This window comes from Ruditapes philippinarum, unplaced genomic scaffold, assembly GCF_026571515.1.
Source record: "Ruditapes philippinarum isolate M1 unplaced genomic scaffold, ASM2657151v2 ctg432_1_1_1_1, whole genome shotgun sequence".
In the NCBI taxonomy this organism is placed as follows: Eukaryota; Metazoa; Mollusca; class Bivalvia; order Venerida; family Veneridae; genus Ruditapes; species Ruditapes philippinarum.
Window position 1 is genome coordinate 35034 of NW_026865099.1, and position 5173 is coordinate 40206.

Below are 5173 nucleotides of genomic sequence, written 5' to 3' on the forward strand. Positions count from 1 at the left end.
ATAGTAGACAGATAGATAGATTTATTTCAGTATTCAGTAAATAACATGGTAAAAACATATCCAATACATGATAAAACAATAAAAACAAATATCAATGTAAAGAAATGCACCATATCAAAAACATCATACCAAGGATAACACAAGAAAGAGAACTTAATCTCTTATTTCCATTGTGGTCCTTAGATACTGATGGTTTTGACAAAGAGAGGCATGAAAATGACTTATCACAGTTTTAAATTAAAGAAAGACAAAAGTATACATAAAATTTTCAAATTAAAATAAATTAATAAAAATAATAAATATTAAGACTAGAGTCCATGTTTTATTTTAAAAACATTACATAGAATGATTTGATCAACTCTTTTCTGGACAGGTAGCCAATTTAAAATTTTAAAGTGTTCATTATCAATATGTGACCTATAACCAAGATTTAGAACAAATCTTAACAATTTATTTTGTGTGACTTGGAGTTTATCCTTCCAGTATTTAGTAACCCCAGGAAACCAGAAACAACATGCATAATCAAAATGACATTGGATGAGGGCCATAACCAGAAGTTTTTTAGTGTGAAAAGTGAGATAATCACGTTTTCTATACAGAAACTTTAACCTTGCATTGGCCTTTTTAATAATAGAACTTGCCATTGCTTCACCGGAGAGAGACTGATCAAGTGTTGCACCTAGATATTTGACATTAGAAGTTGACTGTATATCAGTCCCTTTACAACTGACATGAAGAGATGAACCTGTTTTAACCTATGTTTAGAGCCAAATAATATTGTCTCTGTTTTGCCTAAGTGAAGGGAAAGTTTATTGTCAATTAACCATTGACTGACAGAATGTAGTTCATCTGTCAGTTCTTTTTCAATAGATGACCTATTTTTACCTGTAACAAGAATAGCAGAATCATCTGCATAAAGAAGAAGTTTATTTTTAACAACAGCCTGCATATCATTTACATAAATTAAAAATAATAATGGTCCCAAGATAGACCCTTGGGGAACACCACAAGTAACCCTTTCATGTGAAGAAAAAGTACCAAATACATCAACAAGTTGTTGCCTATCAGACAGATATGACCTAAACCATTGTAATACATCAGTACTAAGACCAATAGCTTCTAATTTCATTAAAAGGATTGAATGGTCCACTGTATCAAATGCTTTTTGAAGATCCATTAAAATCATGCCTACAAGATTACCTTTATCCATATGTAGCCTAATGAAATCAGATAGATGTGTAAGACAAGTGTCCGTGGAAAAACCACCTCTAAATCCTGATTGAAATTTATATAATATGTCCATTTCTTTAAGATAGGAAGAAATCTGATCATAAACAACCCTTTCAAAAATTTTAGAAACAATGCTTAATATGGAAACAGGCCTGTAGTTGCCAACTTCAGTTTATCATTCTTTTTGAAAAGAGGAACAACTCTGGCTGCCTTCAAATCATCTGGTACTGTGCCTTGTATCAATGACAAATTTATAATGTGTGTTAAAGGTAAGGCAATAATAGATGCACTATCTCTTACAAAACGTGAAGGAATACCATCCAGACCAGTGGATTTGTTTGAACCTAGTTTATTCAAATACTTAATTACACTTTTTTCAGACATCAATGAAAAAGAAAAATTATTAAATATAATTCTTTTTGATAAATAAAAAGAAGATACAAACTGTTTACCAAAAATGTTTAATGCCGGAGGTAGTTTTGCAGTAAGATTTGATGCAACATTACAGTAAATTAGTTTTTAGGTGCAGAAGTTACATCTTGAGTACTTGAGTACAGCAGCAAGTGTTTAAAATTAAAAATTCCACCATATAAACATTCAACTAGTACAGGGGATAAGTTTAAAGAAGTAGAATACAGAAATATTCATAGATCTCCTTTAAAAAGTGAAACTGCTAGGAAATAAGTATGCATATATGAAATGGTGATATCCCTCCAGTGATGTGGAAATTCTATGCCTGACTCCCAACTTTTTGCCAGTGGACAAGTAGATTTGCCCAAGTGAATTTATGAGCAATAGATAATAAAATATCTGTATTTTTATTCCTTAATAGTTGGGAACATTAAAATTCCACATTTGCAACGATATCAATGTTAACTTTGCCCTGATAAAGTCATTTAACATTATGCTATAGATAAGGTGAAATTTTGGTGGTAAGTGGATGAGCTGACTGTTGCTGATATACATAAAAACATTAAATCATAAAAATTAAAATTGATTATAGTTTACTAATTATCCGGAAAATGGTTTATTATTAAAAGATTTGAAATAATTATTATATTCTTAATACATTAAATTTTGCAATTCCTGTAAAGTTGGAATTCAACTACAACAGATTATAAAATCATTTATTTACATAATGTTGCATAATAGTACTCAAGAAGTGCAATATATATAATCTTAAGGAATACTTTTCCAGAAATATTAAGGGTTTAAACTGTAACTTAGATTTAAGTTTATTTTTAAGTTTAATCATATTGAACATGTTTTATTTTATAGACATTTCATTCTTATCATTCATTAGTTTAATGTTGATTATAGTTTGTAGAACTTATTGATACACTCTTTAACAGTAACTTAGCATGGTCTAAGACTCTTTACATACAATATATAGAGAATGGTTCTACTTTCACTTATACTGGCCTTTAAACTTAGTGAGATACATACCGTAAAATTCCTATTAAATGCCCCCGGGGGCTAAACATTTTCCAAAAGGGGGGCTATTATTACAACACAGTTTTTCCTAAATCCAAAAATCACTGTAAATACATTTAATGTTAGCAAGTGTAACATTAAAAAGTGTTAAGGTTTTAATTTTCATATTATACATATTTGTGTTTACTATAAAATAAAATGGATTCTGAATGATTTGAATAAAATTATGGTTTTAATTATGAGCTCAGCACTGATGAGTAGATCGTTTTCCTTATCAAAAGGTATGGGGGGGCCTTTATTAGGGGAGGGGTGTTTATTAGGAATTTTACGGTATTGTTAATTTAGCATTTATATATGTTTGTAAATATGTTAAGTTTCTTAGTAGTTTTTTGATTCTTTTGATTACTTTGTAATACTTATTCATTATTATCATCTTTTGTAGTAAATGTTTATTTGTTTCATGTCAAAATTTCCATATTTTCAGTTATTACATTTTTATCAACTTTCAACTGGTTTAAATCTTTTATTCAACTAGTTTATTCTGATTTTCATTTTTGGTTAAATAAGATAGCATAATATTAAGGTGATTATTGTAAACTTGTTTAGCTTTAAGTAACTTTTAGTTAAGTGTAAATAAAACTTAGTTCATTAAAAATTTGGTTGATTTAATTTAAATTTATTCAAAATTCGTGTTTTTTTCCCTTTGCAATCAAAGGGTGGTGTCATCCTGACAATTAGATTTTTCCCCATTAAAGAGTACTCCTGAGCAAACTAAGAACATTAGGTAATAAGTTACTAAATTCTATTTATAGAAAACATAAGGCTTTTAATTTTTAACACCACAACAATGGTGCCCAGTGGGATAGAGGCCTGCTTCTATTTTTAGAAACACCTATTAACACATTTATTAAACACCACAACACAAATATAGATAGAACAAGTAAAAAATTGCTGGCAAATGCAGCAATGTGATTGTCACGGCGAAAAACAAAAAAGAAAGAGAAAAAACACCCACGACAAAAACAAAAAACACAACAGTTAAGTGTAATGATAAGGTATCTCCAAATAGCATTGCGCTGAATTGACATGTTAACTTGTTGAGAAGGTTTTTAAGTATTATAATGTAACTTGTTACAAGAGCCATGTACATGTATATGTAGTAAAGCAGTTATTTATCATTCTTGTGTACTGCACAACTCTTGAGTGAGATCTATCCAAGAAGTTTAATGTTGATATCTCAAAGGCTTTATTAGTTATGACCTGGACAAAAATTAAGTATGAAAAATAACATAGGGCAATAACTGAAAAATAAGGCACAATTGGTTATCATTCTTATATGCTGCTTTTCTCCTAAATAAGATCTATCCATTTGAAGTTTGAAGTTGTAACCTCAAACACTTTTTGAGATAAGCTCCGGACAAAACGTATAAAACATAACAAAAGGCAATAACTCAAAAATTATAACGGATAGAGTTATCATTCTTGTGCACATCATTCTTTCTTAATCAGATCTATTCACCTGTCCGGAGCATATCTCAAAAAGTGTTAGAGGTAACAACTTGAAACTTTATAGGCGGATAGATCTCATTGAGGAGGAGTGCAGCACATAAGCATAATAACAAACCGTGCATTATTTTTCAGTAATTGCCTTTTGTTATTTTTCATTCTTAATTTTTGTCCAGAGTATAACTACAAAAGGGCAATAACTCAAAAATTAGGAAAGGTAGAGTTATCACTAAGTGAGATCTAACAACCTATGAAGTTTTATGTTGATATCTCAAAGGCTTTTTTCAGTTATGCTGGACAAAAATTAAGTTTGAAAAATCACAAAGGGCATTAACTGAAAAATTATGCATGGTAGAGTTATCATTCTTGTGCACTGCAGTTCTCCTAAATTTGATTTATTCACCTATGAAGTTTCAAGTTGATATCTCCACCTATGAAGTTTTAAGTTGATACTTTTTTAGATATGCTTCGGACAAAAATGTGGACGGACTGACGGCAGGAAGGACAGATGGACAGACGGAGACTAATTCTATATCCCCCTCGCATTTTCGGCGGGGGATAATAAAACTTTTTCCTGCTCATATCTAACATATATAAAGGAAACTCAGAATTTTGCTCACAATAATGAGACATGAATTCTGAATGAAGTTTGATGTTGTGGTAAAGACTTACGGACCAAATTAAGTCTATGCTGTAATCCTTCAAAATTAACCTCGCTCTATACTGTAACATTGGTTATTTTTTCAAACACATTTTACCTACAGGAAAAAAGGTTCAACTGGTCATTTACTTTTATAAACGTTTCTAAACACAAAGGACTAATGTTTTGTAGATTTACTTTATCTAGGCATGCTTAAATAATGTCGGAATGGGAGAAAAATGCGTTGGTCTCTCGATTCAAATTTTTAAACTGTCAAATCTGCACATTTATGAGACAATATAGCGATTAATCTGAGGTGCAGGGTCTGAAGAAATATATTACTAGATACCGGATTCTGTTCCT